Source organism: Ascaphus truei, unplaced genomic scaffold (genome assembly GCF_040206685.1).
Source record: "Ascaphus truei isolate aAscTru1 unplaced genomic scaffold, aAscTru1.hap1 HAP1_SCAFFOLD_283, whole genome shotgun sequence".
NCBI classification, from domain to species: domain Eukaryota; kingdom Metazoa; phylum Chordata; class Amphibia; order Anura; family Ascaphidae; genus Ascaphus; species Ascaphus truei.
This window is the reverse complement of record NW_027455783.1, coordinates 43,223-67,850: the sequence shown is the minus strand read 5'-3', so window position 1 is coordinate 67,850 and position 24,628 is coordinate 43,223.

The following is a 24,628-nucleotide window of genomic DNA, read 5'->3' as shown; positions in this document are numbered from 1 at the left end:
CTCCCAGTCTGTGTGTGTGTGACTGCTCCCCTTTCCAGTCTGTGCAAGTGTGACTGCCCGCCTCCCAGTCTGTGTGTGTGACTGCCCCCCCTCCCAGTTTGTGTGTGTATGACTGCCTGCCTCCCAGTCTGTGTGTGTGACTGCCTCCCCTCCCAGTTTGTGTGTGTATGACTGCCCCACCTCCCAGTGTGTGTGACTGCCCCCCTCCCAGTGTGTGTGTGACTGCCCCCCCTCCCAGTGTGTGTGTGACTGCCCCCTCCCAGTGTGTGTGTGACTGCCCCCCCTCCCAGTGTGTGTGACTGCCCCCCTCCCAGTGTGTGTGACTGCCTCCCCTCCCAGTGTGTGTGTGACTGCCCCCCCACCCAGTGTGGGTGTGTGACTGCCCCCCACCCAGTGTGGGTGTGTGACTGCCCCCCTCGCAGTGTGTGTGTGACTGCCCCCGCACCCAGTGTGTGTGTGTGTGTGTGTGTGTGACTGCCCCCTCCCAGTCTGTGTGTGTGTGACTGCCCCTCCCTCCCAGTGTGTGTGTGACTGCCCCCCTCCCAGTGTGTGTGTGACTACCCCCCTCCCAGTCTGTGTGTGTGTGACTGCCCCCCCTCCCAGTCTATGTGTGTGTGGCTGCCCCCCCTCCCAGTCTGTGCGTGTGTGACTGCCCTCCCCCTCCCAGTCTGTGTGTGTGTGACTGCCCCTCTCCCAGTCTGTGTGTGTGTGACTGCCCCCCCTCCCAGTGTATGTTTGACTGCCCTGCTCCCAGTCTGTGTGTATGTGTGACTGCCCCTCCCTCCCAGTGTATGTGTGACTGCCCCCCTCCCAGTCTGTTTGTGTGTGTGACTGCCCTCCCCCTCCCAGTCTGTGTGTGTGTGACTGCCCTCCCCCCTCCCAGTCTGTGTGTGTGTGACTGCCCCTCTCCCAGTCTGTGTGTGTGTGACTGCCCCCCTCCCAGTGTATGTTTGACTGCCCCCCTCCCAGTCTGTGTGTATGTGTGACTGCCCCCTCCCAGTCTGTGTGTCTGTGTGTGTGTCTGTCTGCCCCCTGCCACTGTGTGATGCCCCTCTCCCAGTGTGTGTAAGTGCCCCCTCCAAGTCTGTGTGTGTGTGTGTCTGCCCCCTCCCATTCTCTGTGTGTGTGTGTGTCTGCCCCCCTCCCATTCTGTGTGTGTGTGTGTCTGCCCCCCTCCCATTCTGTGTTTGTGTGTGACTGCCCCCCCCCCAGTGTGTGTGTGACTGCCCCCTCCCAGTGTCTGTGTGTATCAGTGACAGAATGTATACAGACACCAACCCACTCACCCACTCACCCACGTGTCAGTCAGTCACCCACGTGTCAGTCAGTCACCCACCCATATGTCAGGCAGTCAGTCATCCACCCACCCACGTGTCAGGCAGTCTAACATGTCAGTCAGTCACCCACCCACGTGTCAGTCAGTCACCCACCCACATGTCAGGCAGTCAGTCACCCACGTGTCAGGCAGTCAACCCAAGTGTCAGGCAGTCACCCACCCAAGTGTCAGGCAGTCTCCCACCCACCCCCCCAAGTTTCAGGCAGTCGTACTGAGCCACTAATTGAGCCAGCTGTGCTGAAGTAGGGATATCCTAAAAACCTGGCCTGTGTGCGGCCCTCGAGGACTGGAGTTGTGCAGGCCTGCCCTAGAGAAAGTGCAGCGCACCATGATCCAGAGAAGAGGCAGGTCTGGCAAAAATCTATCTTTATTAGAAAGTCATAAAAACAAGGGATGCAACCCCACCCCACTCTGCCACATAACCAGGATGCTGACACCCACCTGATGACGTCAGAGCTACCATATGGCGCCCCCTAGTGACGTCAGACGTCTAGGTCTAAATCCCTGTCAATACAGCATAGAGCTGCCTTGGAGGACTGCAGCCACAGCCACACATGGGGGAGTGTTCAGTCTGGGGAGAGGTGTGGCTGAGGCTGCAGTCCTCCAAGACAGCTCTATGCTGTATTGCCAGGGATTTAGACGTCTGACGTCACTAGGGGGCGCCATGTGGTAGCTCTGACGTCATCAGGTGGGCGTCAGCATCCTGGTTATGTGGCAGAGCCGGGAGGGGTGAGTATCAGGGGGGGTGGTATATATTGTGACTGTTTTCTTGTGTTTGGTAGCCTTCACCTTGAGAAAGGCTGTATTTGACTGCCGAAACATTGGACTTTATGGCATATTAAACCTCCTTTGAGTAAGACCGTGTGCCTGCTTCTTCTTCTTTGTCCGGCTACAGGAAGGGTCAGGAGACAGGGAGGACAGAGGCAGGAGAACCCCATCTGGCTCCGGCCTTGCCTGTCCCTACGAATACAAACATACAACCCCTCACTGAATAACATAGCCCTAACCCCATGTAATAATCCTGGGTGTAAACAAAATAATGGTTTTATGAATATTGTAATGGTTTATTAGGGACCTAGGAGGTGGCCAGTGGGGCTGTTATGTGTATTTGTGTTTATTGTGGGTAGCGGGGGTGGGTGAACCGGGTATTGGCCCCAAGGATGGGTGTTTAGGCCTACCGGGTGGGGGGGTAGTGGGAGGGGTTAACCCCTTCATTACCTTAGCGGTATTAACCGCTAAGTTAAAGAAGAGGTTAAGTCATCCCCCAACCCCCTGGCAAGGCCTAAACACCCAGCCAGGGCCAAATACCACCTTCTCCCACCCCCGCTACCCACAATAAGCCTGGCACGGGTGTATAACCCCTTCATTGCCTTGGCGGTAATGAAGTTGCCTGTAAATGCATTTTTTATGCATGGGATTCATGCCGGGGGTCTCTGATGCTGATATTAATGGATATCAGCTCCGGGATACATGCATTTTATTTTCATCGCAGCTTCACCCCACCTTCTTGCCTACTTTTGTGGCTGGACAATTTGGAGAAGAAACAGCAATTTTAAAGTGGCGATCAGCCGCAATAAGCTGATCAGGGCTTATAGAATTGAGCGTGTTTGAAAAACTGGCGATCAGTGCCGAAAAGTGGCTTATCACCGCGCATCTGCAGATTTTATTTATTTATTTATCTTCCGGCAAAAAAAAAAACGGTTATTTTTGCTCTAATCGCCAGCTTCTCTGGGCTTACTGAATCGCTGTAGGCGATTACTGCATGAGGGCCTTAGGGAGGATTTGTTCCTGTAAAGTACACCTAGTTTGGCATAGGATTTGGATGTCAGGGTATCAATGTGCAACCCAAATGTTAAATGGGAGTTGAACTATATGCCCAGATATTTCAAACCAGTAACAGGGGCTAGGATGGTATTAGAGCTGGTTTTTATCTGAAGCTCTGTCATTGGTAGCTTTAGCAATTTAGCTCTGGTCCCAAATACCATTGTTACAGTCTTGTCAGTGTTTAAAATCAGTTTGTTTTGGGAAATCCAGTTTCAAGTCTCAAAAAATCAGATTGAAGTATGTGTTCAAGGTCAGAGAGGCGAGGGCTGCGTGCATATAGGATAAGATCTAAGGCCTCTCACAATAACCCGTTAGGAATATAAATTCCTCATCTATCCGACATAAGTATAAAATATACTCTACCTAGACCCCTAATACAGAGTTACCCACCTTATACGGGAGCAGCTGCCAGACGAGTATACACTGGCGACACACTTTATTCGAGCTCGGCTAGTCCCACGAATTCGGGTATACCCGGGTGTATTGAGGTTTGTGACTGTTTTCTGCCCGAGTGCATTGGGTTATTTTCCAGACAGGGATTGAAGCATTTTATTCCCGCTGGCTGCAATACTGCACAGTATATATATATATGCTGCATTACAATTCATGAATTTATGCCATCTGGTAGACACGCGAAGCATTGCAGCCTATTAAATCCTAATCATTATCATTTAACAGATCAGCCGCCCGTCAGCCAGGCATGAACCCAGGCTGGGAAGGCAAACGGAACGGGGCTTGTCAGAGGTGAGGAGCGGCGCATTCCAGGTATCTGCCAGGTACATACTGGGTATTTGCTCGAATAAAGTGTGTCGGTGCAGTAGTAAATGTATCTTATTTCTTTTGCCACTGGAGGGCAGCGTGGAGTTACACGGAGTGGCGCCCGTAAGGACGACGTGCCAGTTAGGCGGAAGGAGAAGCGCACACACTTTTATGTGAAACGGATATATTTGGGGAGGGATTTTGTAGTCTGAGTGAGAAAATTGATATTTTGTCACAATGGAAAAATTAACCATTTAAATATGCACCGATTTTATCCCACTTTTGGAAATTAGGGATGTTGCCTAAAAGTTTGAGAATGCACAAAGTGCCACCCCTGGGCTTTAATGAAGCAGCATTTGTGGGATAAAGGGATCAGCATTCTGTATAAAGGTATTTTGGGCTCGATATAAATAATTGAAGCCAAAAACTAATATTAAGGGGCCTATGCAGAGAGCAGCGCGAACGGAAATTTCGGCGTTTTTTAGCGCTATATGGCTATAATAAGGTTGGAAATGGCGAGTTGAGTAAAAAGCGCCATTTTTTATTTTTTTTTAGTAGAACTCGCCGCACGGCTGGCGAGAACCAAAATCTCGCCAGTTTTGAAAAGGGCCGTATGCAGAAAGGTACGATCGCCATCTAGGGGCTGTTCGCGCCATTAAAATGGAGAGAAATTCTACAATTAGCTCCGCCAACAAAAGTTGGCAGGAAACTGGAGCTCACCGGCGAGAGTGAAAAGAAAAAAAAAAACGCTCTTTTTTTCAAACATGTTTCACCAGCGCGCATCTCGCCGGTTGAAACTCTCCATAATCAAGCATGATTTTAAATGCAGTTTTCTGACCTTTCTGCATATGGAGATAAAATCACGCCATTACAGGTACAATTTATTACCAATTCCAATTATTTCCAGCGCTGCTCTCTGCAAAGGCCCCTAAGTAAATTGAGAATGGAAAAATATTCAGCACAAACGTACAGAATGTGATGTTCTGAGAGATCTTACAGATGTTATCAAATCCCACAATGAATGTATAGAAAATGTCTGTATAGAACGAGTCAAACAAGAATATGCCAATAAAACGTTTAATTGGGAGATACAGGGGCCACAATTCAGGTCAGTTAGCTGGAAGAAGGGAAGCCGGTCAGCCGGTAGAGCCGGTCAGCCGGTCAGCCAGAAGAGCAGGTCAGCCGGTCAGCCAGTAGAGCAGATCAGCCGGTCAGCCGGTAGAGCAGGTCAGCCGGTCAGCTCTGAGATCAGCATTACTTATATCTCCTAACCTTTGCCCCCTGCATGTAATGCGCAGAACAGCCTGCACTGCATATACTGTACATGAGATACTTAACCCTTTCTTTTCGCTCGACTCTAATCTGAATGATTTGCTAATTGGTTTGTAATTAGAGAGATATTTGTAGCAGAATCCCATGTATGTTCTTTTTACCTTTTTAGATACCGTTTTGTGTAATAAAAGATATGAGATCAGAGGGGCTCCCTGTTTGCACTCGTGTTTTGGCAGAAGTGTATATGTGACCCTATAAATCTCCCTCACACCCGGCTTGGCAGTGTGACACTAGTGCAGCGACCTGGGGAAGAATCACTGAGCTGTTAGCAATAGATACAACGGATAGAAAAGACACTACACATAGGTTGGATTAAAGAGAGTATTTTATTGAAATAATGAATCTCTTTGCTGGGAGGGGCCTGCAGCACATTGCAGAGCGATATAGTAACACGCAGAGCAATGCACTGCAGGCCCCTCCGGCAGCAAAGGAGTGAAGACCAATGCAGGGTGTATAAAGATCTCACTGATAATTCATGCACAAAGGGCTGTTTGTTGCTGTGATCCAGAGGAAGGAGAAACATAACCCCTGCTGTGCAATGGGGGAAAAAAATTCCTTCCTGACCCCATTAAATGGCGATCGGATGGTCCCTGGATCACTGCGCAGTGAGATCAGATGGAGCAGCACAGATCAGCGTTGTTATACACAGGGGCACACTCAGTATATAGAGATGCGGGTGATGGGGCCCTTGTGCCCCTGTGTATAACTCACCTGCTCCCCCATCCCCCTACATATCTATCCCATTCACCCCTTTTCCTCCCGCATACCTCGCAGGGCCGGCCGACCATTAGGCGGTCGCCTAGCGCGCAAAGGTCCTAGGGGCGCATTAATAATCATTATTATTTTTTCCTCTTATTATTTCTAATTTATTTATCTTTTTTTAAAAATTATTATTCTTTTTTTTATCCAGTATTTTGGCGCCCTTTTATTTTTATTTTGCGTCGCGCTGGGGTGCGGTCGCACCCCCTGCAGCCCCGATAGCTACGCCACTGTTTATTTTATTATTTTATTTATCTTATTATTTTTTATACAACTGGGGCACAAATTTTAAGTTTCGCCTGGGGCGCATGAAACCCGTGCTCCGGCCCTGCTCCTTGTTCTCTCTCACCCTCTCACGCCCAATATCCCAATCTCCCTCTAGTACCTGCCCCTCCCGCAGCCTTCCTGATCTTATCTGCCTCTCCTGCGGTCAAACCAACTTCTCAGGGCCCCTAGAATACCCCTGGATCTACGCCCTGGCTCCTCTGCTACCTGCTCCCGGGGTCTGCTGCTCCGCCTAAAAAAGGTGAAGCAGCAGATCTGTCCGCACCTCTCGTATTCTGCTACCTGCTCCCGGGGTCTTCTCCTCCGCCTAAAAAAGGTGAAGCAGCAGATCCGTCCACACCTCTCGTATTCTCCTAGGCCATCGTCCACCACGTCGCCAGACTTGACATCCGCTTCGTCGTCTGCCTCATCGGCCGCCTTGTAGCCCACCTCTTCGCACCACTTGACGCCCGCTTTATCGTATGCCTCGTCGTCCGCCTCGTAGCCCGCCTCGTCATCTGGTGGCACAAAGGGCACCACCTTCGTGCGTGTCCTGATCTGCAGGAGACATGAAGTGTTTGTAACCAGGGACAGTGATACTCTGTATCGCAAGAGCTCCTGTGCCACTTATACCCCCTCCCCAATACCACGTTATACCGCCCTCCACAGGGCAAATACCCGTTATACCCACCTCCCCAGGCTTAGTACCCAGTTATACAACCCTCCCAAGGCCCAGTACCCAGTTTTACAACCCTCCCAAGGCCCAGTACCCTGCTATATGCCCCTCCCCAGGCCCAGTACCCGTTATACCCACCTCACCAGGCCCAGAACCCGTTATACCCACCTCACCAGGCCCAGTACCCATTATATACCCCTCCCCAGAAGGTCATCTTTCTATTTATCAAAAATACATTGAGTTACCTCTGGTTTTCAAGCATGTCCTGGGGGAGTTATCACAGAGACACAGAAACGTCGCTGAGTTTGGTGAGTAACTCCCTTAAACTCTCAGCAGTTGAATTCCCCATTAGGCGCTTAATGCGTTAAAAACAAGCGTTGCTATTTCTTTGCATGAAGTTGCAGGTAATTGGAAGAGTTACACAGTGACGGCTATTTCATCACTCACCTTCTTCCATCGAATCGGTCTTAGCGGTAGTGATCTCAGTATTATTTCCTCCTTCACATCGGATATCCATATCCATTCTTCGCCTCTGATCTGTATGCAAGACAATGCTTTAAGACAGGGTTGCGCAACCTTTTTCCCCTGCTCCCCCCTCCACCCTCCCCACCTTGTCTCCGACGTTCTGATGTAACGACGTCATGTGATATCACGTTGCTATGGTAATGCCACATCATGTGACGCCACGTTGCTGTCTCCAGAAGCCGCCGGAGACAAGGAAAGGGAACTTACAGAGGCCTTGCGCGCGATTTCCGGCATTTAATTTAAATGCTGTGGGGAAGAGCGAGGGGCCACTGTAAGCGCCGAGCCCCTCCTCCCCAAGAAAATGTTGCACCCCTCGATTTGCACACCCTTGCTTTAAGAGATATTCTGGGACCCTCCAACTCCTCCATCGGACCCTTCCTCATATTGACTGACCTTGCAGTGCTCTGCACTGACTTGCACTGACCTGCTATGATGCCTCTCAAAATACCATGCTAACTCATTCTGAACATACATGTGTCCTTTCTACATGTTACTCAGCTTGTATGGGCCACAAACAGCTTTCCCGGGGTCCAGGACTAGTTGCCACCGGGGACACTCACCCATGGGTCGGCGACCTTGCGAGAACCCACCCCCCCAACCTGTTTTCTCTTGCATTGCCATAGACAACAACATTTCAGCCTGCTGCCTTTCTCGGTAAAGTGGCTAAACCCACTAAATCCAGCAAAGAAAGGCCAGCAGCCGAAACATTGTAGTCTGTGGCACAATAAATTATCTTTTTTTATTCAAATCCGTGTGCCCTTTTCCATCAATCATATTGTATACATTGGACGAAATGCCGGTCTTCCCTGAGACTAAGGGGCACCGGTAAAAGTATGACTAATTGTTTTTTTTGGTGTGCAGCAAATCCCCATCATTTTTGCGTTCTCTTGCTCTGCCCCAATCTGACACACCACCTTGCTCTCTCACCCCCCTCTTACACTCCCGCGTCACCCTTTCCTTCCCCAAAGGTTGTCCTTTAATCAGATCTTACCCAAATTGTCTCCATCTCCCTTGGAAATGTTCTGTCTTTAAACTGTGCGGCTCCTCTTGATCCGAACTTTCTTAGCTGACCCCTTTAGGTTTCGGCTCCGAGGGTCTAAAAAATAAGCGACTCCGAAAAGATGTGAAATATGCACACGGGTCCTAATGGGGCACTGAGGGGGAGACTTAAATACTAGTAAATATAATCTACTGTGCTAACAAATATAATCTATTAACTAACAAATATAACTTATTAAACTAAGAAATATAACTTATTAAACTAAGAAATATAATTTATTAAACTAAGAAATATAACTTATTAAACTAAGAAATATAATTTATTAAACTAAGAAATATAACTTATTAAACTAACAAATATATCTTATTAAACTAAGAAATATAATTTATTAAACTAAGAAATATAACTTATTAAACTAAGAAATATAACTTATTAAACTTACAAATATAATCTATTTAACTAAATAAATATCTATTAAACTAAATAAATATCTATTCAACTAAATAAATATAATCTACTTCAAAACAATACAATAAAAAGCTGGAGAAATGATACGTTAACCAAGCCACAGATGTGATGCCAATGAGCGTTGAACTCCTTGCAGATCCACCGTCAGCTGGTTGTGGCAGAAAGTGGTGACATGCAGTAGAACAGAGTGGTTGAGCTGTAACCACGGCAGTCAGGTCAGAAATCAACACAATATTTTTTGAAATTTAGAATGAGAATGTTCAGTATGTCACATTCTGGGCTCAGACACTGAGCCCTGTCACATGTTAGCAGCTTGTGATAATAGAAAGTATCCATATACTGGGATGTGATAAGAGACATTATAGTCATTTTATACTGGGTCCCATAACCTGCTTTATATGAAGTATCATTTTACACTAGTAGAGATGATACATTTTGAAAAAATAGCGCTTCTGGCGACAATGTTCATTTTCTCTACAAATGATAAATGAAAAAGTTGGATAAAACGTTATATGTGTGTGTGCGCGCGCAATATATATATATATATATATATATATATATATATATATATATATATATATATATATATATTGTAAATATATATATATATATATTGTAAATATTCCTGTATATTCATTTGCATGTCTTAGACAGGTCTGCAACCCTGTCTTTCACCATTATCTTTAACCTTAATAGTCGTATATATATATATATATTTATATATTTATATATTTATATACATACACATATAGTATGTATATATATATATCATACTATATGTATATATATAGTCTGTTTTATACACACATACACGTGTGTGTGTTTATATGTGTGTGTGTATATATATATATATATATATATATATATATATGGTATAACCCAGAGGTGCGCAAAGGGGGGGGGGGGAGATTTTTCGGGGGGGGGGGGGTGGCGCGGGCGGTTGCAGAGGCCCCGCGCACTTCCTCGAGGCATTAAAATTAAATGCCGGGGGATCACGTGAGGCCTCTGCAATGCTATTACTTACCTTGACTCTGCCGGTGTCACTCGTGTCCATGGCAACGCGGTGTTAAATTACACCGCGGGGTCATGTGACGTCACCCTCGTCAAATGCCGCTGCAGGTCACGTAACGCCGTATCAAGGTAAGGGGGGGGGGGGGCGCGAGCACCAACAGAGGGAAGTCAGGGGTGCGAGCTGCAAAAGTTTGTGCTCCCCTGGTATAACCAATAAATAATATAGCTGATATAGCAATCTGGTTGTCGCTAGAGAGAGATTATAATGGCAGTCAGAAATAGTGGCCAGAATTAATAACAGTGCAATTACTAAAAAGTAGCTGTAATAAAATAATAATAAACACTATGCCTAAACACAATAAAAGTCCAGAAACCTAGCTCTAATAGCTATGTTATAACTCAATCATAAAAGGATCCAATTCGGGCGTCCTCTGGAGCCCTGGCAGCTCTCTTCAGGGAAACAACCACCTCCTCGATAGATATCTAAACAAAAAAAACAAGAGAAAGCGCCCGCTCCATGTGTAAATTTGGTTTAACAATTTCATTTCCTGGACAAGATAAAAATAACAAACTCACAAACTCTGTGACGCATATGTACTGAGGTGGGGTTGGATCCCCCACGGTTATTTCTTGTTTTATTAATAAATAATTTACTATATTTTAATCTCTGGTGCGCATTGTGTGCATTTTTCTTCTTGTCTGCACAGTGCTTCAGATGCTGCATCTGAAAAAATGCCGGTGGATCGGGATGTGAGGTAGGGAAGTGACGTCCGCGCCGGAACGTTATTGCCACGCCTCCAAATATTCATTGCCACGCCCCCAAATCGCGCCCGAAGCATACCCTGCAAAGCCATAAAAAAGCTCAGGCTTCAGCAAGTGTATTGCAGCGTGTGTGCCTTCCCTCCGTCTGAAATACTATAGACGCAGCCTTATCAACGCTTACTAAATAGGCCCGTGTCTCTCTCTCTCTCTCTCTGTGTCTCTGTCTCTCTCTGTGTGTCTCTGTCTCTCTCTGTGTGTCTCTGTCTCTCTCTGTGTGTCTCTGTGTCTCTCTGTGTGTCTCTGTGTCTCTCTCTCTCTGTGTCTCTCTCTCTCTCTCTCTCTGTGTCTCTGTCTCTCTCTGTGTGTCTCTGTCTCTCTCTGTGTGTCTCTGTGTCTCTGTGTGTGTCTCTGTGTCTCTCTCTGTGTCTCTGTCTCTCTCTGTGTGTCTCTGTTTCTCTCTGTGTGTCTCTGTGTGTGTCTCTGTATCTTTGTCTCTCTCTGTGTGTCTCTGTATCTCTGTCTCTCTCTGTGTCTCTGTGTCTCTGTGTCTCTGTCTCTCAAATCAAATCAGCTTGATTGGCATGTCAAAAGAACATTTCAGTATTGCCAAAGCGTGAGTTATAGGGGGTGTAGGACAATGATTACACGAATACTAGGGGGTACGATATAATTGTTATACAGTACATTACTTTTGTGTCTCTCTCTCTCTCTCTGTGTCTCTCATTCTCTGTCTCTCTCTCTCATTCTCTGTCTCTCTCTCATTCTCTGTCTCTCTCTCATTCTCTGTCTCTCTCTCTCATCCCTGTATGATAGGTATGTTCCAACTCTATTTTTTGCTCTTCTTTTCCGTTTCAGAGGAGGGAGTCCCTCACCTCTTCAGCCACACACCAGGAACGCTGGATTGCTTTCAGACACTCGGAGAGGCGGATACAGTCGTGGATTGCAGGCACTGATTTATCTGGTAAGTACCGCAAACATGCTTGAACAAGGGCCGTAGACATTTTATTTGATGATTTAGATCAGCGGTGCGCAAACTGTGGGGCGCGACCCCCAGGGGGGGCGCGACACTGCCGACGGGGGGCGCGGGGTTTACAGAGGCCCCGCGCGCTTCCCGAAGGCACTTAAATTAAGTGCCGGGGGAGCTGCAGGGCCTCTGTAAACCTAACTTACCGTGGCTCCGGCGGCTTCCTCCCTACGGCGCCATGGCAACGCGGCGTCAAAATGACGCTGCGAGGTCATGTGACGTCACGTTGCTATGGCAACGTGACGTCATTACGCCGGAGCGCGGGTAAGTTGGGGTTGGGGGGGGCGCGGGAGCGAGGGGACAGCCGTCAGGGGGGCGCAGGGAAAAAAGTTTGCGCCCCCCTGGTTTAGATTATCATTGTCTGTGGTTGTTAGTTATTGGTATTAGAGTTTTTTGATGTTGTTACGAATCAAACACATTTTGAAGTAGTAATCCCCTCCGAACTGGGCATTCCTGGCCAATAATGCCCTGGCTGTAAGAGTTGAAGGGCCCAAGCAAAACCCCCACCTCTATACACACTAACACTGCAGGGGCATCAGAGTGTCTTGTTGTCATGGCAACCGGGGGTGTCACGTGATGTCATTTGTTTAATAAATTATTTTTTAAGGTGTCCCGGTTTTTCATTTTCGAAATCTGGTCACCCTATGTATTTATGCTGCATTCAGTGTTGTAATGTGCTGTAATTGGGTTACATGGCGTACATAGTGTATATACCGCATTCAGGGTAAGTGCTGTATGTGGATTATAAAGTGTATATATGCTGCATTCAGGGTTATAAGGTCGTTTATAGAGTATATACTGCATTCACGGTTACGTGCGGCATGTGGAGTATAAGGTGTATATATGCTGCATTCAGTGTTATAATGTGCTTTAAGTGGGTTACATGGCGGGTATAGTGGATATACTGCATTCAAGGTTACGCGCCGTATTGGATTATAACGGGTATATATGCTACAGTCAGTGTTATAATGTGCGGTATTTGGGTTACAGGGGTGTATACGGTACCGCAGTGGTGGTGGCGTGCTGTATTTGGATTATATGGTATACACTGCAATCATGGTTACGTGCTGGGTTCTGAATATAATGTTTATAGACCACATGCGCGGTTACATGACGGGTTTGGATTATATGGCGTATATGCTGCATGCTTGGCTTCGGGCCATTGCGTGGAGCATATGGTGTGTGTATATACTGCCTTTGGGGGTCATGTGCTGTATTGGTCCAGCGTTACATGCTACATTCAGGACGACGTGGGGTATACGGTGCGTTATGCTGCAGGCAGAGGTATAACGCGTGTAGGGGTTAATTTCACTTCCTGTTCAGCGCAGGCCCTGGTAGGGCATGGGTAATCCCTCTTCCTGTTCAGCACTTGGCTCCCTCTATCGTATGGGTAATCCCATTTCCTGTTTAATATACGGCCCTGCGGTTGTATGGGTAATCCAAGTTCCTGTTTAACACACGGCCCTGCTATGGACGGGTAACCCCCCACTCCCTGTTCAGCACAGGGCCGCGTGCCTCTGGTTTGGTGTGGGTAATCCCACTTCCTGTTCAGCACATGGCCAGGGATGGTGCGGGTAATCCCACTCCCTGACTGGGCACGATCAGGAAACTATGCTGGTATAGCAAATATGCATGCGGGAAGGGGGTAAAGGGGCGGTTGCAAATAGCAGGCCTAACGCCCCTTCTTCGGTTAGCAGGAGGTCCCATGTATCGATGATAACATATCAATTCATGTTTCTTTCAGTCAGTTTCGGTACCTCGTGCGAGTAGCAATTCAGTTTTCATCCGGATCGGATCCGCCTCCGTCGACCCTCGATACTTCCCATACTCACAGAAAACCCAGTAGACGGAACACATAGTTAAATCACGCAAATTGAAATCACACTCCCGCGACACTTAGCGCATCAATCAGAATGTACTTCGTAGACAAAATCATACAACTGCAGGCTGACGCGCGAAGCAAGGAAGAAGGCTGGTTCCAGAGGCAGCTGTTGATGCTCATGCACCGGCAGAGTCACCAGCAGTAGTGACACCAGCGATAAGCGCAGCGCCAGTTCTAGCAACGCTAATCGCATCAGCAGCGGCGATAGCTCCAGCTATAGCGACAGTCGTAGCGCCAGCATTGGGGGCGGCGCCAGCGGTAGCGACACCTGTAGTTCCAGCAGCGGCAGTGGCCGCGGTTCCCCCGCAGGCGGTTAACAACACACCTCTAGGGGCCGGTGGGCAGGCCGGGCTAGTGGACTCACCATCCTCCATGCTCCCCCTCCCTCAGGCGGCACCCGCCTCAGAGGAGCTAGCCAAGGATAAGAGGATGCCCGATGCGGCATATAAGGTCTCTTATACATCCAGACCTAGCTCAGTGGGCTTGCACTTGCTGAAAGAGGTGAAGGACAAGATATGGGCCGGGGAGTACGTAGATATATTATCTCTGCTACCAGGCTACAGGGAGGCGTTGGCCGCGTCCTCAAAGACGGGGGAAGCGAAGAAGGTGGATGTGGAAAAGAGGCTTTTCCCACACCTTTCGCAATTGGTCTAAGGCATTTGTTATCCTGGCTGGAGTAATTGGGGAGAAGGATCCCCAGGCGTGCGCCTCGCTCTTTACGTATCACGACATGATCGAGGAAGCACACCACGCTTACGGGGGAACGGGTTGGTGAACATATGACCAGTGCTTTAGGCAATCAATAAAGGCCCAAGAGGTGGTGATACCATGGAACGTCAAGGACGTCAACCTGTATCTGCAGTTTGTGTCTGGGGGCGGGGCAGATTCCTTTCAAGGGTGCGGCACCGGAGGTAGGGGGACATGGCGGAATAACGTACCAGGGACTAGCCAGTCGCTGCGCACCAACTCGGGCGTCTGTTGGCCGTTTAACCAGTCCAACTGCACGTACGACAACTGCCGTTTCCAACACATCTGCTCCTTTTGCGGCGGCCGCCACGCCCAGGCAAAGTGTTTTAAGAAGGGCGGTCGCAGGGGGAGGAGCAAAGGGCGGAAGTTTGGACGCGAGGGCAGCGACACCAATAATCGTCGCCAATTTGGCACCGTGGCTAGCAAGGTATCCCAATAGGGAAGCAGCCCAGCTACTCTTAGCTGGGTTTAAGGAGGGGTTTAGGATCCCGTTTGAATATCAAGCGGGATCTGAGTTTAGTCGGAACTTGAAATTGGTCAGGACACACGGTGACGTAGCTAGGGAAAAGGTCTGGAAGGAAGTCCAATTGGGAAGGATGGCTGGCCCCTTCGAGTCCCCTCCCTTGCCTAATCTCAGGATTTCCCCATTGGGAGTGGTCCCCAAAAAAAGAGGCTGGGGAGTATAGGTTGATACAACACCTATCCTACCCCGAGGGGTCGTCGGTAAACGACGGCATTGACAGGGAGTTGTGTTCGGTGTCTTACGCGAACTTCGATCAAGCCGCAGCGCTGGTGGAAAGGATGGTAGAAGGGGCTCTAATGTCAAAAGCTGACATCAAATCGGCCTTCAGACACTTGCCAGTCCACCCCGAGTGCTTTCATTTGCTAGGCTGCATGCTCGAAGGTCAGTACTACATAGACTTATGCTTACCAATGGGAGGGGCGCTTTCTTGTTTTTATTTCGAGACATTTAGCACCTTCCTAGAATGGGTGGCCCGGAAGAGGGTGCAGGCAGCGGGGGTCATGCACTACTTGGACGACTTCCTTTTTGTTGGCCCCAGGGGTTCGGACTTATGCGCTAGGTGGCTGTTCGAATTTTCAGCCCTGGCGCGTGAGTTCGGCGTTCCTTTGGCCGACGAGAAGACGGTGCGGCCAACAACCACTCTTACGTTTTTGGGCATAGATATCGACTCTGAGGCGATGGAGTACAGGCTCCCTCCGGAGAAGCTGGTCGCCCTAAGCAGGCTTCTCCGCGAATTCATAGCTCTCAAGAAAACATCATTGAGGCACTTCCAGGCGCTGCTAGGCCACTTAGTATTTGCTGCGCGCGTAATGCCGGCTGGGAGGGTTTTCGCCAGGCGCCTCTCCGCAGCAACGGTCGGGGTGAGACGACCCAACCACTTCATCCGCATCACCGCCGAAATCCGAAAGGACTCGACGGTGTGGCTGCGTTTTTTAAAGGATTATAACGGCAGAACCTTGTGGCGAGGTCCCCCATCCAACAACACAGAGTTGCAGTTGTTTACAGACGCCTCAGGGTCAGTCGGTTTTGGGGCCTACTTCGGTGGGGCATGGTGCGCGGAGCGGTGGCCTCCCCACTGGCGGGGGACGCCGCTCATTAAGAACTTGGCGTTCTTGGAACTATTTCCCTTGCTCGTCGCAGTGCGCCTGTGGGGTCACTTATTCGCGAATAAGCAAGTAATTTTTTGGACAGACAACATGGGTGTAGTGGAAGCCGTGAACAATTTCGGCTCACGCTCCCCGCCGGTGCTGTCCCTTCTGCGCTGTTTCGTACTGGCATGCTTGCAATTGAACATAGCGTTCAAGGCTCGACATGTCCCGGGGGTGGTGAATAACATTGCTGATGCCTTATCCCGGTTACAGATGGCGCTGTTTCGGAGACTGGCCCCCGGGGCGGACCTAATCGGCAGTCCATGCCCTGCAGACCTTTGGGTGCTGGCGACGACCAAGTGACCTCGTTGGTACGATCATCGCTGGCTCCGGGTACGTGGCGGGCCTATTCGGCAGCGTGGCGCGATTATCAAAGTCTGGCAGGGGAATTGGGTCTCGATGTATTGGGAGTCGGGACCTTGCTATCATTTGTCCTAAACTTAAGGGCAGGGGGTTTATCGGGAGGATCCATAGGGAAAAAAGTGACAGGGGTCTCCTTCTTTTTGCAGCTAGAGGGCAAGGGGGACCCAACGAAGGCGTTTATCATCAAAAGGGTCCTAGCGGGGTTAACAAAGGGGACGGCGACAAATGACAGCAGACGGCCAGTGACACCAGCGATATTAGAAGGTTTAATGCAGGCCACAGACAGAGTGTGCCTATCGGGGTTGGAGGCGAAACTTTTCCGGCTGACGTTTGCATTGGCTTTCTTCGCAGCACTGCGAGCTGGGGAGTTGGTGTGCTCGTCGCGCAAGGGCGAGGGAGGGATGCAGTTTGAGGACATAGTCTTAGGGGAAGGGTGGGTCAAACTACACGTGAAAAGGTCAAAAACAGACCAGCGGGGAAGGGGAGCGTGGATATCTTTGCTAGGGCTACCAGGGACCAAATTTTGCCCAGTGAGCACGCTCAGGGAATACTTGGCATGCAGGCCAGACGGTCAGGGCCCCCTGCTCCTTCACGCGGACGGGGTACCGTTATCTAGATTCCAGTACCTGTGGGTTTTCCGCATGTGTCTAAGACACCAGGGCCTCGACGAGGCACAATACGGGACACATTCGTTCCGGATTGGGGCGGCAACGGAAGCATCACGCGCGGGGCTGTCAGTAGCTGCGATACAAAAGATAGGGCGATGGAAGTCTAACAGATACCGGTCCTATATCACCCCACTCTGCCACATAACCAGGATGTTGACGCCCACCTGATGACATCAGAGCTACCATATGGCGCCCCCTAGTGACGTCAGACGTCTAGGTCTAAATCCCTGGCAATACAGCATAGAGCTGTCTTGGAGGACTGCAGCCACAGCCACACCTCTCCCCAGACTGAACACTCCCCCATGTGTGGCTGTGGCTGCAGTCCTCCAAGACAGCTCTATGCTGTATTGCCAGGGATTTAGACCTAGACGTCTGACGTCACTAGGGGGCGCCATATGGTAGCTCTGACGTCATCAGGTGGGCGTCAGCATCCTGGTTATGTGGCAGAGCCGGGAGGGGTGAGTATCAGGGGGGGTGGTATATATTGTGACTGTTTCTTGTGTTTGGTAGCCTTCACCTTGAGAAAGGCAGTATTTGACTGCCGAAACGTTGGACTTTATGGCATATTAAACCTCCTTTGAGTAAGACCGTGTGCCTGCTTCTTCTTCTTTGTCCGGCTACAGGAAGGGTCAGGAGACAGGGAGGACAGAGGCAGGAGAACCCCATCTGGCTCCGGCCTTGCCTGTCCTTACAAATACAAACATACAACCCCTCACTAAATAACATAGCCCTAACCCCATGTAATAATCCTGGGGGTAAACAAAATAATGGTTTTATGAATATTGTAATGGTTTATTAGGGACCTAGGAGGTGGCCAGTGGGGCTGTTATGTGTATTTGTGTTTATTGTGGGTAGCGGGGGTGGGTGAACGGGGTATTGGCCCCAAGGATGGGTGTTTAGGCCTACCGGGTGGGGGGGTAGTGGGAGGGGTTAACCCCTTCATTACCTTAGCGGTATTAACCACTAAGTTAAAGAAGAGGTTAAGTCATCCCCCAACCCCCTGGCAAGGCCTAAACACCCACCCAGGGCCAAATACCACCTTCTCCCACCCCCGCTACCCACAATAAGCCTGGCACGGGTATATAACCCCTTCATTGCCTTGGCGGTAATGAAGTTGCCTGTAAATGCATTTTTTATGCATGGGATTCATGCCGGGGGTCTCTGGTGCTGATATTAATGGATATCAGCTCTGGGACACATGCATGTTATTTTCATCGCAGCTTCACCCCACCTTCTTGCCAACTTTTGTGGCGGGACAATTTGGAGAAGAAACAGCAATTTTAAAGTGGCGATCAGCCGCAATAAGCTGATCAGGGCTTATAGAATTGAGCGTGTTTGAAAAACTGGCGATCAGTGCCGAAAAGTGGCTTATCACCGCGCGTCTGCCGATTTTATTTATTTATTTATTTTCCGGCAAAAAAAAAAACGGTTATTTTTGCTCTAATCGCCAGCTTCTCTGGGCTTACTGAATCGCTGTAGGCGATTACTGCATGAGGGCCTTAGGGAGGATTTGTTCCTGTAAAGTACACCTAGTTTGGCATAGGATTTGGATGTCAGGGTATCAATGTGCAACCCAAATGTTAAATGGGAGTTGAACTATATGCCCAGATATTTCAAACCAGTAACAGGGGCTAGGATGGTATTAGAGCTGGTTTTTATCTGAAGCTCTGTCATTGGTAGCTTTAGCAATTTAGCTCTGGTCCCAAATACCATTGTTACAGTCTTGTCAGTGTTTAAAATCAGTTTGTTTTGGGAAATCCAGTTTCAAGTCTCAAAAAATCAGATTGAAGTATGTGTTCAAGGTCAGAGAGGCGAGGGCTGCGTGCATATAGGATAAGATCTAAGGCCACTCACAATATAAATTCCTCATCTATCCGACATAAGTATAAAATATACTCTACCTAGACCCCTAATACAGAGTTACCCACCTTATACGGGAGCAGCTGCCAGACGAGTATAGTAAATGTATCTTATTTCTTTAGCCACTGGAGGGCAGCGTGGAGTTGCAAGGAGTGGCGCCCGTAAGGACGACATGCCAGTTAGGCGGAAGGAGAAGCGCACACACTTTTATGTGAAACGGATATATTTGGGGAGGGATTTAGGAGTCTGAGTGAGAAAATTGATATTTTGTCACAATGGAAAAATTAACCATTTAAATATGCACAGATTTTATCCCACTTTTGGAAATTAGGGATGTTGCCTAAAAGTTTGAGAATGCACAAAGTGCCACCCCTGGGCTTTAATGAAGCAGCATTTGTGGGATAAGGGGAACAGCATTCTGTATAAAGGTATTTTGGGCTCGATATAAATAATTGAAGCCAAAAACTAATATTAAGGGGCCTATGCAGAGAGCAGCGCGAACGGAAATTTCGGCGTTTTTTAGCGCTATATGGCTATAATAAGGTTGGAAATGGCGAGTTGAGTAAAAAGCGCCATTTTTTTATTTTTTTTTAGTAGAACTCGCCGCACGGCTGGCGAGAACCAAAATCTCGCCAGTTTTGAAAAGGGCCGTATGCAGAAAGGTACGATCGCCATCTAGGGGCTGTTCGCGCCATTAAAATGGAGAGAAATTCTACAATTAGCTCCGCCAGCAAAAGTTGGCAGGAAACTGGAGCTCACCGGCGAGAGTGAAAAGAAAAAAAAAAAACGCGCTTTTTTTCAAACATGTTTCACCAGCGCGCATCTCGCCGGTTGAAACTCTCCATAATCAAGCATGATTTTAAATGCAGTTTTCTGACCTTTCTGCATATGGAGATAAAATCACGCCATTACAGGTACAATTTATTACCAATTCCAATTATTTCCAGCGCTGCTCTCTGCATAGGCCCCTAAGTAAATTGAGAATGGAAAAATATTCAGCACAAACGTACAGAATGTGATGTTCTGAGAGATCTTACAGATGTTATCAAATCCCACAATGAATGTATAGAAAATGTCTGTATAGAACGAGTCAAACAAGAATATGCCAATAAAACGTTTAATTGGGAGATACAGGGGCCACAATTCAGGTCAGTTAGCTGGAAGAAGGGAAGCCGGTCAGCCGGTAGAGCCGGTCAGCCTGTCAGCCAGTAGAGCAGGTCAGCCGGTCAGCCAGAAGAGCAGGTCAGCCGGTCAGCCAGTAGAGCAGATCAGCCGGTAGAGCAGGTCAGCCGGTCAGCTCTGAGATCAGCATTACTTATATCCCCTAAACGTTGTCCCCTGCATGTAATGCGCAGAACAGCCTACACTGCATATACTGTACATGAGATACTTAACCCTTTCTTTTCGCTCGACTCTAATCTGAATGATTTGCTAATTGGTTTGTAATTAGAGAGATATTTGTAGCAGAATCCCATGTATGTTCTTTTTACCTTTTTAGATACTGTTTTGTGTTATAAAAGATATGACAGATCAGAGGGGCTTCCTGTTTGCACTCGTGTTTTGGCAGAAGTGTATATGTGACCCTATAAATCTCCCTCACACCTGGCTTGGCAGTGTGACACTAGTGCAGCGACCTGGGGAAGAATCACTGAGCTGTTAGCAATAGATACAACGGATAGAAAAGACACTACACATAGGTTGGATTAAAGAGAGTATTTTATTGAAATAATTAATCTCTTTGCTGGTAGGGGCCTGCAGCACATTGCAGAGCGATATAGTAACACGCAGAGCAATGCACTGCAGGCCCCTCCGGCAGCAAAGGAGTGAAGACCAATGCAGGGTGTATAAAGATCTCACTGATAATTCATGCACAAAGGGCAGTTTGTTGCTGTGATCCAGAGGAAGGCGAAACATAACCCCTGCTGTGCAATGGGGGGAAAAAATTCCTTCCTGACCCCATTAAATGGCGATCGGATGGTCCCTGGATCACTGCGCAGTGAGATCAGGTGGAACAGCACAGATCAGCGTTGTTATACACAGGGGCACACTCAGTATATAGAGATGCGGGTGATGGGGCCCTTGTGCCCCTGTGTATAACTCACCTGCTCCCCCATTCCCCTGCATATCTATCCCATTCACCCCTTTTCCTCCCGCATACCTCGCAGGGCCGGCCGGCCATTAGGCGGTCGCCTAGCGCGCAAAGGTCCTAGGGGCGCATTAATAATCATTATTATTTTTTCCTCTTATTATTTCTAATTTATTTATCTTTTTTTTAAAATTATTATTCTTTTTTTTATCCAGTATTTTGGCGCCCTTTTATTTTTATTTTGCGTCGCGCTGGGGTGCGGTCGCACCCCCTGCAGCCCCGATAGCTACGCCACTGTTTATTTTATTATTTTATTTATCTTATTATTTTTTATACAACTGGGGCACAAATTTTAAGTTTCGCCTGGGGCGCATGAAACCCGTGCTCCGGCCCTGCTCCTTGTTCTCTCTCACCCTCTCACGCCCAATATCCCAATCTCCCTATAGTACCTGCCCCTCCCGCAGCCTTCCTGATCTTATCTGCCTCTCCTGCGGTCAAACCAACTTCTCATGGCCCCTAGAATACCCCTGGATCTACGCCCTGGCTCCTCTGCTACCTGCTCCCGGGGTCTGCTGCTCCGCCTAAAAAAGGTGAAACAGCAGATCTGTCCGCACCTCTCGTATTCTGCTACCTGCTCCCGGGGTCTTCTCCTCCGCCTAAAAAAGGTGAAGCAGCAGATCCGTCCACACCTCTCATATTCTCCTAGGCCATCGTCCACCACGTCGCCAGACTTGACATCCGCTTCGTCGTCTGCCTCATCGGCCGCCTTGTAGCCCACCTCTTCGCACCACTTGACGCCCGCTTTATCGTATGCCTCGTCGTCCGCCTCGTAGCCCGCCTCGTCGTCTGGTGGCACAAAGGGCACCACCTTCGTGCGTGTCCTGATCTGCAGGAGACATGAAGTGTTTGTAACCAGGGACAGTGATACTCTGTATCGCAAGAGCTCCTGTGCCACTTATACCCCCTCCCCAATACCACGTTATACCGCCCTCCACAGGGCAAATACCCATTATACCCACCTCCCCAGGCTCAGTACCCAGTTATACAACCCTCCCAAGGCCCAGTACCCAGTTATACAACCCTCCCAAGGCCCAGTACCCTGCTATACGCCCCTCCCCAGGCCCAGTACCCGTTATACCCACCTCACAAGGCCCAGAACCCGTTATACCCACCTCACCAGGCCCAGTACCCATTATATACCCCTCCCCAGAAGGTCATGTTTCTATTTATCAAAAATACATTGAGTTACCTCTGGTTTTCAAGCATGTCCTGGGGGAGTTATCACAGAGACACAGAAACGTCGCTGAGTTTGGTGAGTAACTCCCTTAAACTCTCAGCAGTTGAATTCCCCATTAGGTGCTTAATGCGTTAAAAACAAGCGTTGCTATTTCTTTGCATGAAGTTGCAGGTAATTGGAAGAGTTACACAGTGACGGCTATTTCATCACTCACCTTCTTCCATCGAATCGGTCTTAGCGGTAGTGATCTCAGTATTATTTCCTCCTTAACATCGGATATCCATATCCATTCTTCGCCTCTGATCTGTATGCAAGACAATGCTTTAAGACAGGGTTGCGCAACCTTTTTCCCCTGCTCCCCCCTCCACCCTCCCCACCTTGTCTCCGACGTTCTGATATAACGACGTCATGTGATATCACGTTGCTATGGCAATGCCACATCATGTGACGCCACGTTGCTGTCTCCAGAAGCCGCCGGAGACAAGGAAAGGGAACTTACAGAGGCCTTGCGTGCGATTTCCGGCATTTAATTTAAATGCTGTGGGGAAGAGCGAGGGGCCACTGTAAGCGCCGAGCCCCTCCTCCCTCCTCCCCAAGAAAATGTCGCACCCCTCGATTTGCGCACCCCTGCTTTAAGAGATATTCTGGGATCCTCCATCGGACCCTTCCTCATATTGACTGACCTTGCAGTGCTCTGCACTGACTTGCACTGACCTGCTATGATGCCTCTCAAAATACCATGCTAACTCATTCTGAACATACATGTGTCCTTTCTACATGTTACTCAGCTTGTATGGGCCACAGACAGCTTTCCCGGGGTCCAGGACTAGTTGCCACCGGGGACACTCACCCATGGGTCGGCGACCTTGCGAGAACCCACCCCCCCAACCTGTTTTCTCTTGCATTGCCATAGACAACAACATTTCAGCCTGCTGGCCTTTCTCAGGTAAAGTGGCTAAACCCACTAAAGCCAGTAAAGAAAGGCCAGCAGCCGAAACATTGTAGTCTGTGGCACAATAAATTATCTTTTTTTATTCAAATCCGTGTGCCCTTTTCCATCAATCATATTGTATCCATTGGACGAAATGCCGGTCTTCCCTGAGACTAAGGGGCACCGGTAAAAGTATGACTAATTGTTTTTTTTAGTGTGCAGCAAATCCCCATCATTTTTGCGTTCTCTTGCTCTGCCCCAATCTGACACACCACCTTGCTCTCTCACCCCCCTCTTACACTCCCGCGTCACCCTTTCCTTCCCCAAAGGTTGTCCTTTAATCAGATCTTACCCAAATTGTCTCCATCTCCCTTGGAAATGTTCTGTCTTTAAACTGTGCGGCTCCTCTTGATCCGGAGTTTCTTAGCTGACCCCTTTAGGTTTCGGCTCCGAGGGTCTAAAAAATAAGCGACTCCGAAAAGATGTGAAATATGCGCACGGGTGCTAATGGGGCACTGAGGGGGAGACTTAAATACTAGTAAATATAATCTACTGTGCTAACAAATATAATCTATTAACTAACAAATATAACTTATTAAACTAACAAATATATCTTATTAAACTAAGAAATATAATTTATTAAACTAAGAAATATAACTTATTAAACTAAAAATTATAACTTATTAAACTTACAAATATAATCTATTTAACTAAATAAATATCTATTAAACTAAATAAATATCTATTCAAATAAATAAATATAATCTACTTCAAAACAATACAATAAAAAGCTGGAGAAATGATACGTTAACCAAGCCACAGATGTGATGCCAATGAGCGTTGAACTCCTTGCAGATCCACCGTCAGCTGGTTGTGGCAGAAAGTGGTGACATACAGTAGAACAGAGTGGTTGAGCTGTAACCACGGCAGTCAGGTCAGAAATCAACACAATATTTTTTGAAATTTAGAATGAGAATGTTCAGTATGTCACATTCTGGGCTCAGACTCTGAGCCCTGTCACATGTTAGCAGCTTGTGATAATAGAAAGTATCCATATACTGGGATGTGATAAGAGACATTATAGTCATTTTATACTGGGTCCCATAACCTGCTTTATATGAAGTATCATTTTACACTAGTAGAGATGTTACATTTTGAAAAAATAGCGCTTCTGGCGACAATGTTCATTTTCTCTACAAATGATAAATGAAAAAGTTGGATAAAACGTTATATGTGTGTGTGCGCGCGCAATATATATATATATATATATATATATAATATATATATATATATATATATATAATATATATATATATATATATATATATATATATAGAGTAAAAAGAGAAAAAAGTAACCCGTATGGGAGCACTCAGGTATGCAGATTAACATATAGTATTTTATTTATTTGACACAGTGCAAAAAAGGATAAGTAAACAGTAC